Below are 10,926 nucleotides of genomic sequence, written 5' to 3' on the forward strand. Positions count from 1 at the left end.
TCAGATTTTACTCACAAAATACCACAATTAAAATACATGCATTATTGTTCATTAAACTATTCAGCATTATAGTTGAAAATGCTACCTTGAGCAGATGTTAAGTACATTTAAGTGCATTGTCCTGGTAATGCCTTTCTTTTCATTTTAAGTAAACATTTGAATATGTTAGTTTAACTTAAAAAAAAATAAAGCAAGCCACTGTTTGCCTGTATTATATTATATTGACCATTTCAGTTAATCTAGTCTCGCCAAAAAACGATAATTCCCTGTTTCCATTCAATCTTTATTGTGCATTTGCTTGCATGCGGGTCACCACATTTGTGAGATGGACAGCCAGACTGTATTAGTTAGATGAAATGCTTTTTTTCCCAATTTTACTATTTATGGATATATAGTACAATTTAATATGCATACTGAGCATCTTGGGCACAAAGATGATGTAGGCCCTTTTCACAGAAGACATTTTAACATGTCACGGTAGGAAAAGCACATGTAAATATTAAAGGCATGTCCCACTATCATGCCTTACTGGGGCACTTGATTAAAACAGAGCCATCATGTGTGTAATTAGTAGCCTAACAATGGTTTTCCTACTACAACAAAATATGTCATTACATTTTATTCATATGAATAAATAGAACTGTCTTGGAAAGACAAAAAAAGTGTGCTCAAGAAGGTCAGTCAAATGTTTGAAGGTGCTCTTCACAGACAGCATTCTGTGCCGCTATGTGTGGGTTTCTTTTCCCTATGTCTTTTAAATTTTCTACTATGAAATAGCCAGTAAAATAAAAGCTTTTTAATTTTGAAGAAGAGTGCCTTGGATTTTTTTTTTTTTTCCTCAAAAAAGAAGAAAATACCTTTTTCATATTTGGAGTTGCTACAGTATTGGATGTCATCGCTCCAGACAGTTTTTACTAAGATGTAAAATGTTGTAAAAAAAAAGAAGGTAATATAAGTATGTCTAATATGTTACCTCAAAGTCTTATACCCAAGAACACATAAGGTTCCCCATTTGAGCAGTTAGGGTTTCACTACCTTATGTGCATAGTCACAGCACTCAAAGCACCGAGGAACTGACCTATTCAACACATCATCAGCCCAAGTGGATGCAGTCAGTGCCAAATCTAGGTTGCAACCTTTTTTGTATCAATGACCTCTGTCAATGAAGCTGTGTTAGACTTCATTATAGACCTCTTCTAATCAGATATAAGCTATTCAATGTGATATACATGTGGAATCGTCTTTGGCTCAGAGCATTGTTGTCTGGGAATAATTACAAAACATCATATGTAATGCTTCATAAGTCACAAGACCAACCTACCACCAAGTGAAAGTACATATAAAAGAAAGAATATATAAACTTTATATGAAGTTACAGTATAACTGGTATAGCCCATATCAGCCTCAAACCAATGTTCTCTTTGGTATACATAGAAACCCAAGATCAGTTGAAATGGAGAAAATGGAGTGTATTAATAAACCGAACATGCCACAGGAGATATTTGGAGAAAATCAAAACTAGGAAGTTGTGTTGTAAAGAAATTACAGAGCCTGTGTCTATCAATACATGTGCTTTCACCCCTCATCCACAGTTCATTTGGTTGTGGACTGCACTGGAAAATTTGTGATTTTATCAGTGGTGGAAAGTACATTACCTCAAGAATTGTTATGTCTTTTTGTGCATCCTTGTGGAGGCTTGGGGCATTGAACCTGAGTGGACAATGTTCAAAGTTTCCATTGCTGAAGCTGCGGTGGAGAGCTGTGGTCTTAGGGTCTTAGGTGCTTCAAGGGGCGGTAACCCACGAACACCCTGGTGGACACCAGTATTTAGGGAAGCCATCTGACTGAAGAAGGAGTCTTTCCGGGATATGTTATCCCAAAGGACTTCCGGAGGCAGTTGCAAGGTACCGACGTTCCCAAAGGGCTGCAGCCTCTTCCGTGACAGAGGCAAATCAGCGGGTGTGGGAGAAGTTTGGAGAAGACATGGAGAAGGACTTTCAGTCAGCACCAAGGTGCTTCTGGAAAACCGTTTGCTACCTCAGGAGGGGGAAGCGAGGAATCATCCTAGCTGTGTCCAGTAAGGATGGGACGTTGTTGACCACAACTGAGGAGGTAATAGAGCGGTGGAAGGAGCACTTTGAGGAACTCCTAAATCCAACTGACACGTCCTCTGTGGTAGAGGCAGAGCTGGAGGATGATGGGGGATCGTTGTCAATTTCCCTGGTTGAGGTCGGAGGAGGCCCCTTAATGATCAGTGTTACTCAAATTTGGTCCACAGCAGGTGGAAAGTTGCTTTTACTTCCTTACTGTCCCATTCATAATCTAACAACCCCTCAGATTTATTTTTTGACCCTTAGGTTGGGAGTCATTGAGCCAAATCTACTAAACAGTGTATAAAGTATTTAAAACTAGCTCTACCAAAGATCAGCTACAGTAAGTGCAGCTCACACATGAATAACAAAACATAAAACAACTTAAAATACTATATATTATAAAATAAAAATATCATCATATATTAGCATAATCTTTCTGCAGAATGAGTACATTTGGCTGACAATCCTGTACTGGATTTTGAATGAAGGGAATTTAATTTCAGTAGTTTTTTATTCATTTATTGGTAGTTTTACTAAGCATCTGTATACTTCTTCCTCTCTTCTTCCCATCAAACTAAATCAGTTTTGAAATAGTAAATCAGTAACAGTATTCACTGCCCACAACAAGCATCTTGCTCCCATGGTAGGGGCCCTAGGTAGTAAGCACTCGCATCCCCAACTCACTTTTAGTAGAGCAATAAGGGTTCTTAATAAACTGTCTGACCAGCAGGTGGTGTGTATGACAGTAATATGCTACATAAATTATCAAATGACATTTGCCCTGACAGCCGAGAAAACAAATCTTATTGTGTTATCACAGCAATAACATTTTGTCTGCTTCTTAAACCTGTTTTGCATGTGTTGCTAAACACAGCAGTCTCTGCTGAGTAAAAGCAGGACTACCAGTCCAGGTGTATTTTATATTTTGGGTAAAAAAAAAAAAATACAAAAAAAAGAAACATAAATAAATATAATAATAATAATAATAATAATAATAAATAAAAAGAGACTTTTTTGTTTAACGTTTAAGATTTATTAAAATAGACCAGCTAGTTGCGACAGGCGGACTTAGCAGAGTGAGATGTAAAGATAGCAAAAAACATGATTAATATCCGCACTGAGTCATCCTTGTCTGACTTGAGCAATACATAAAGAAAGAGGAACTTGGTTTTTTGGTGGGATAGAGGCCCAAAGCCATATACGAGTGTATAGGGTTAGTGTGAATGTTTGTGTGTGTGTGTGTGTGTGTGTGTGTGTGTGTGTGTGTGGTGTGTGTGTGTGTGTGTGTGTGTGTGTGTGTATATTCATTCAAAAACTCAAATGTTACTTCAGAGATTGATACAGCATATCAGACATACTATTGTAATAAAGTACTAAAAGTACTATAATAAGGGTGGTGGCGTGTGTGTGTGTGTGTGTGTGTGTGTGTGTGTGTGTGTAAACGAGCAAGCAAGCGTGCAAGCTTGTCCATGTGCCTTGTGATTCACCCTTGCTAATAATACCCATAGTCTTGGCTGATAGTTGATCTGATCTTGTGGAGTCCAGAGAAAATGAGGAATCAGGAATAAGAAGTGAGAGGGCTGGATGTCCCCTTGCATGCATGTTGAGCGACTGTTCCATGTCATTGTGAAACACATGATGGCCACTGAAACCTCTGGTGACTATCAGCCAGGAAGCATGGGCCCTCTCCTGTCCTACCACGTAATATTCAATGTGATTTTCTCTTTTTTTTGTAGATTTCAAAAGAATCATACGTGAAACTGAAATAATTTTGTTAAAAGCCCACTTGTTGCTCCAACTTTAGGCTACATGCATGCTTGCTTGATTGCTTGTCAGGCTCACTGATGATGTTGTGCTTGTTGACAGCTCAGATCGTACGGCACAAAATTGCATTGCATGTCAGAGTGAAAATTTCTTCTGTTGGCTGGTAATTTGTGGCTCACACTGTGATAAGGCATGCAGACATAATAAATCATCTGACAAATGTATTTCTCTTTTTAAAAGAGATTACATTTGCATTACTTTCTGCACTGGAATTCTGCTATTTTCATTGTTAAATGGCCAATATTTAAATGCATAGTTACATCAGTAAGATGTTTACCGAGCTCTCTTGTTAAATTTAGTTTATTTTTCAATCATTTTAGTGCACAAAACAAACAACATGCGCATTTAATTGTTGTAAAATTAGGGCTGCAACTAAGGATTATTTTCATAGTCTATTAATCTGTTGATTATTATCTCTATTAATCAATTAGTTGTTTGGTCTATGCAATGCCGCAAATGGTGAAAAATGGGGATTGGTGTTTCCAAAAAGCCCAAGATGACGTCCTCTTGTTTTGTCCACAACTCAAAGATATTCAGTTTACTGTCACAGAGGAGAGAGGAAACTAGAAAAGATTCACATTTAAGAAACTGGAATGAAAGAATAAGACTTTTGTCTTCAAAAAGTTACTCAAACCGACAATTGATTATCTAAATAGTGGGTAATTAATTTAAAAGTTAATTGTTTCAGCTTTATGTAAAATATTTGCTTATTTGTTTATGTATTTGTAAGTTATAGTGTCTTCTAAAAACTATTTGCAATGTTTTATGTGTGATCAAACCTTTCAGTATCTTTAAAAACAAATAACTGCCATTTGTTACTCAGCACCTTCTGCAAATGAAAGGTGGTATTATTTTGATAAAAGGCCACAAAACACCATGGACCTGTAGTGGCTTCTCTTTTTTTAAGAAATGCGCTCCTCTTATTCAGGCAGTGAGATCTAATAAAAAACATGAATGAGCTGATTTGAACGCTTGTTAATTATTCCAACTTTGTATAACACATGGGTTCCACAGTTTCTGTTAAAACTCCTGAAATCTGTTAGTCACACCCAAATGCATGCCTCATATTACAAACATAGTTCTGTAAATACATGCATTTTTTTTATTCTATTCTATCACTTTGCTTTTTTGAAACAATTGCTTTCGTTGTATCATGAATGTTTAGTTATTAATACACAACAAATTTGAAAATGAAAATAGATCTAGTTTAGGCCACAGGCTTTCAACTAAGGATATTCAAGATGTGACAAAATGAACTCAACTCATCAGCATCAGGAGTTCACACTGTATTTACAGCTTTAAAAACTGGTTTTGTAGGAAGAGTTTGTCACCTTCTGGTTTTAATAAGGAACAAGAAGAAGGAGAAGAAGAACAAGAAGAAGAAGAGAAGAAGAAGCTTTATAGGACCAACCTAAATTGGTAAAATTAAGGAAGTTTTTAGTTCCCCTGCTAATTCAGAGATATATAGAAAGCCTGCATTTTTCAACCACTTTGGCAATTTGCTTCCAGTAGATCAACAACTCTCCTCTGGACACCTTTACAGTTCATCAATGGATGTTGTACAGAGGGCGACGGTAAGACCCAAACATTTGTTCTCCGAGTCTGACTGTGGGCGTTTCCTGACCATCCTTATACGAGCACGCTGAGATGATGTTTTATTATTACTTTGTGTATTGAATATAGTGTTGAGTTTATGACATGACACTTCTGGTAAACAGTGCTTTATTTGCAAAATAGTTTAATTTAATTGATTACAGAACTGTGTTTTTTTGTTGGTTATGCCATTTTTGTAAGAATTCATAAAAGAAACTTTTAAACTAGTTTACTTTATTACTAAAGCCTGCTTTGAAAGCCTGGCCTGATAGATGGCAATTGAAACGCTTTGTACTATTTTCCTGTGCAAGGCTTGTATTTACTAAAACTGCCCAACTTAACAAGAAATGTAGTTTGTTTCAATTCTTTTGGGGGGGGGGTTAGCAATGTATTCCTGTTTTTATAAAAGCCTACTAACTGTGAACTTGTTACTGTCTTGGATAATTAAATTTTTTTGCTATACACAATAAAAATAAGTTATTATTTGCATTCATCTAATATAAAGAATGGAGCACTGTGCCTGAGGGATTTGTAAGTTTCGTTTTTTTTTCGGACAAAACCTTTCATTATTTTAACTGAATTACTCAACTAGCTCAAAAGCAATGGTGAGCAAAGACGATTACGAAATTTGAATACTGCCACAGGAGTTACAGAGTGTGGACATCAACCTGCAGTCATTCTGGTCAAACTGATGTTCTGCAGAGGAGGAGTGCAACACTTCCTGTTGCGACGTTGCCTGTATCCTGTTTTCCACAGTCAGTGGTCATGCGTGTCATTCCCCTCTGCGAGACTGTGTTGGCACCATCTCGTGACCTTGTGGTGTGAATCTTATGAGACTGAATTGAGGGAGACTCCACAAGTCTGTAAAAAAACTAAATGTCAGCAAAAGAAATATCTAAGAGCACAATAAATGTACCCAGAACTGTTGGGAAATAGCTATGACTTTGGTCTGTAGATCTAAAAGTTGATGAGGAAGACTTAACAGTTTTTTTTTTTAATTATTATTGTATAATCCCTTTGTTAAGTAAGCTGTAGCAGTACTTCCTTCAAAATGTTTGTTGCCTCTTAAAATAAATGCATACAGAGATAGTATTGAGGACATTGACATCACACAAACCGAAAGACTTGAAGGGCCAATGTAACCATTTGTGTACTTGGGAGGGCTTCAACCATCAAAGATATGTATCTTGTTAGTGCATTCAGACAGAAAACTGTGCTCAGTTACACCCTGTTGTGGGACAAAATCAGCAAAAAAAAGCAGCACTTGGTCAGAGCTACTGCATTTCACAAGTATGTAACTTCACAGTGTGTCACTGACACTTAAAAATATAGTAATGCTGGCAACTTTATTTTATACAGTATGTCTTGTTGGGTGTGTTGTTTGTAAAGAGATTCAGTCACCGCAGGTGAACACAGTAACATGTACACCTGTAGTCAATCCAATACATTAGCTCTTTAATATTTGTTTTGCCAGCCATTGTTAGTATTTGCTTGCTGTAATTTGCACAAAGACTGGAACTAGGAGAAACAGCAAGCCTGGTTCTGTTTAAAGGCCTACCAGCACCCCTAAAACTCACTAACACGAAGTACCTCGCTTGGGCCTGGCTTAGAAATAGTCTGTCATCACATAACCCCCGTCAAACCACGCAATGCCGTTATAAGCTGTTGATAAATGAGCTTTAGAGGTGCTGGTAGGCCTACGTTACCTTTGTTACCTTTGTTGCCGGAATAGAGCCAGGCTAGCTGTTTCCCCAATTGACCAGTATTTGGGCTAAGCTAAGCTAATTATCTGCTGACTGCAGCTTCATATTTATTGTACAGAAATGAAAGTTATCAATCGATCTTCTCACCTAACTCTTGGCTAGAAAGGAAATAATTGTATTTTCCAAAATGTCAAACTGCTCCTTTAAGTAGCAATACCACACCGTAAACAAATTATGTAAAAGTCCAGATTTGAAAATATTACTTAAAGTGGACTATGTAAAATTTCAAATAAGAAATGGCAAATTCTTCATTTTACAAATTAAAACATTAAATTCCTAAGCAATACAACTTTGCTCATGTCAACACACTCAGGGGTTTTGCTGCTAGTCTGGCATGACCAGTATGGTGGCTAATGTTGGCTTATTTTAGATAACGTAGACATTGCTGTTTGACTGAATAACATTAGAATAGTAACTGACACTTATTGCAACAGTTGCCGCTTCTCATCAAAAGTGTCATAGGTTACGTAAGTGTTATAAGCTAAATGTAATTAAATAATCAAAAGAAAAAGTATTCAATGCAGACAAATGACCATTACTGATCCATGTTCAAGTCGTAAGAAGTATTGTAGTTGGTCCAAGTAGAGCTAATTCTAAGTATTTTGTATATTTTTGGGTAGTTTAATATATAACAATGCGTCATTACATTATATTATAAGGCTTTCTGTTATTTTGTCCATGACCCAGTGTCGGTGTTAAAATAACATTTAGCCAAAATTGGATGTTGTGAGTGGCTGGGCTATTGTATTGGATTCACTGTATTTAGCAAGTTTTCATGTAACTGTGTCCACCACTGTATTATACGTAGGCCTATATATGGTAAATATAGGTCTCTTTTAATATAATATCCCTGGTATTCCTATAATATTTCATGCAATCCAACAGATCTGTCAGAAATTCTATTTTTATGAAGTTTATAATGTACACTTTTTGTTGACACTGTCAGAAAAGGTGTAGAGTAGTTAGTGGTGTACTAACTTTGTACTAATTTTTCCCCTAATGTTTGTAAATGGGCAAAACATAGAAACAATGCTATATAAAGTAGTCCAGATCAACACCAAACTACAGCCTCAATAATAAGCATATAGTTACAGAACTAATTCTCTGACAGTGTCTATCAAAACTGAGCTATTACTATTATTATCTTTGTAAAGGAGAAATTTATGGCTGAGCTATATGTATTGAGATTGATATTATAGACGGGACTAATAAAGTGTGTCATTTAGTGTTGACAATGCTAGTCAAAATCACTGAAAGCATTAAAAGTGATAACATTACTGTAAAATCATATGCGCATGACCAATGGAAACATTTTGGAAAAACACACTGGATGGCATGTGATCTGTCAGGCTTTACAGTCTTTTTGTGATGTTGCAATCAGCCTGCAGAAAGTGAAAAAAGACAAGACTAAAAGGCTTAACTAAACACACTAAGCTTAAAAAAGTTAATTACATGTATTTGATAGATGTGGTAATAAATTAAAATCACGATGTTTGTGACAGTACTTGTAGTTGATTTGTGGATTGATTTGGTGTGAAGTGTTAATTGACTTCGTATGTTTACTATAGTTTATGTTATGTTATCTTACACACTTATGTCATTTATCTTTATTTGGCAATGTCTCTTAAACTTTTTCTTGCTTTAACTTTCTTTCAAGTACGAATTTTAAAAGTTTGGTTGCTCTTTCTTACAGAGGATGACCTCAAGGCAACCAACCCTTATAGAAGTCTGGGTAATCCTGACCATCTGACACGTAAATGGATTCATTTAAAGGCAACCTTCAAGGAACTGAATCTGAAAGACAAATTCCCAGTTCCTGATTTAATAATATGTCACTGCATGTCCTGTATTCTACATATACTTCATCTCTCAGGCCACATTTCACAAACAGACTGAAACTACTGTGGTTCTGTGTATAAAAGTCCTCAAAAGGCATTCCAGAAACAAAGAAAAGGTAGAAACCAGAGATATCATTTTTTAAACAATAGTTAATTTAGATTTAAATGTTAAGGTATAATAAGGAAAAACAAAACAATGATTAATGCAAAATAAATCCCTATCAATCATCACTCATGGCCCACTAGTAGTGTGTGGTGTCTGTATCTGCGGAGACTCTGCCCTCTGCCTGGATTAACTATTTTCTTTGTTTTTGAACTCAATGTGTGTAACCCTTAGCCAATAATTGTGTGCAGGGTGTGCAGCCCGTTATCATCACAACTTTCCCGCTTTGGCCTTCGTGTCTCACAACAAGGCACATGTTTTATTTGTACACTTCAACAGATGCATCAGTGATAAAATCAATAATATATTTGACAATCTCTTCAGTCAATGCCTCTACTCGCTCACAAAGTAATGCATTTTCTCAACTGACTCATTCTTTTAAGCTGTTGTGAAAGATGTATTGCATGTCTCAAATAAACTACTGCACACAAAAACGTTATTATGCTTTTAAGTGTGTATGAAGGTTTTTGAGGTCAGAAATAAACATACAAAAGCAACACCTCAGTCCTGCTGCCTAACCTTTTATCAAACTCAGTCATGATTTTACGAGTGAAAGTCGAATCCAATCCCACTAAATAATAACTTCTATTATTTCTAATTCAGTTTAGTTTTCACACTCCAGAAAGTCTTACAGACAGGTGCATCAGATCATAAACTGATTGTGACAGAACTTAAAAGAGCACCGAAACATTAATAAAATGAGTATAAGTGATCAACAATGATTTTTTTGTTTCTTTTCCAGATTAATTTTCAACACAAGTATTAGACATACATTTAAACAAAAGACTGGAGAAGACAGTTGATGTAACTCTTGCACTCATCGGATGGCTTTTCTTAAAAAGCGTGTCCAAAGGGTTTCATATACAAATGATAAGTGGTACATTTGCTCAAGAACTGTACTTCAGTACAGTTTTGCCTGTACTCAACTCAAGTGTTTACATTTCATGCATATTATTACTTCTACACCACTACATTTTTTTACCCCCATTACACACGATACAATGGCTTTTACTTTGTTAACAGTTCATAGTTTAAGTTGAACACAGAACATGTTTTGAAAAGACACTTTTCTGTTGTTTTGTTGCACGACATGAACAAAAAGTCACCAGAAACAAAACATAACTGACTTAACTTAACTGAAAATAGTTGTGATGGAAATAGTGCCTGGTACTGCAGCACACTCTGTGTATTAATACTCTTGGAAAATGCTACTGTATATGTCATCAGTTTTGCTCAACCAGCTGTGATGAAGATGGGGCCGGTCGAGGTTGCCCACAATCTGTGTGGTTTTAACAGCTCCTCAAAAAGACACTCTGAGGATCGTGGACGTCCAGCCAACAAGAGTGTCATGTTGATCAACAAGAATGAAGACAGAATTTAAGTTTAGTCAAACAAAATGTAACATTGAATGTGCATGTGGAGATAAATGTAGTTAGGTCTGCACACAGTACAACTATTTGTTAATGTGTCCAACTATCCACTGCAGCTTCTAAGTCTTTCTGTGTGATTAATGTAAAGCATGAAAGCAGTATTTGAAAGAGGATTTGACCGTAGTTTTAATGTGTAGCTGATATCTCAGCATCTAATGGAATAAACACACTGACCTCGGTTAGTAGATCAACATAACCTCAGTATTTTTAATCTTACAGAAA

The sequence above is a fragment of the Etheostoma spectabile genome, chromosome 1 (genome assembly GCF_008692095.1).
Source record: "Etheostoma spectabile isolate EspeVRDwgs_2016 chromosome 1, UIUC_Espe_1.0, whole genome shotgun sequence".
NCBI lineage: Eukaryota > Metazoa > Chordata > Actinopteri > Perciformes > Percidae > Etheostoma > Etheostoma spectabile.